Genomic DNA, 450 nt, shown 5'->3' on the forward strand with positions numbered 1-450 from the left:
ATCTTAATTTTTTATTTTTTTATTTAATTTTGTCATGGGGAACTGCCAAGGTGCCAGAGAAGATGAGGATGATAGTTAGATGAGAAAAACATTAATTCAATTTTTATTTTCTATATTTGCTTAATAATGTTTCCTGAATTGATACAGGATCAGTCAAGTCCGTGTTATTATTTCCCAGAAGAGAATATGTCTAAATATCTCTATGCTTGGGAATCATCTTCCCGTCAATATTTTTCCATTCAAGCATTAGTAAATTTTTTCCCAAGATTTCAGAGGCAATTTGTAGCATCCAGCCAAGAACTATATATGCATTTTAAGTGTTCATAGAGTTTATCTATAGAAATTTTAACTATGTATAAAGATTTTGATTTCCCTCTATGAAAACAACTTTGTCTGGACTTTATAAAACATTATACATTTAAAAATAAAAAGCATTCAGAATAATAGCTT

The sequence above is a fragment of the Myotis davidii genome, unplaced genomic scaffold, assembly GCF_000327345.1.
Source record: "Myotis davidii unplaced genomic scaffold, ASM32734v1 scaffold3649, whole genome shotgun sequence".
Classification (NCBI taxonomy): domain Eukaryota; kingdom Metazoa; phylum Chordata; class Mammalia; order Chiroptera; family Vespertilionidae; genus Myotis; species Myotis davidii.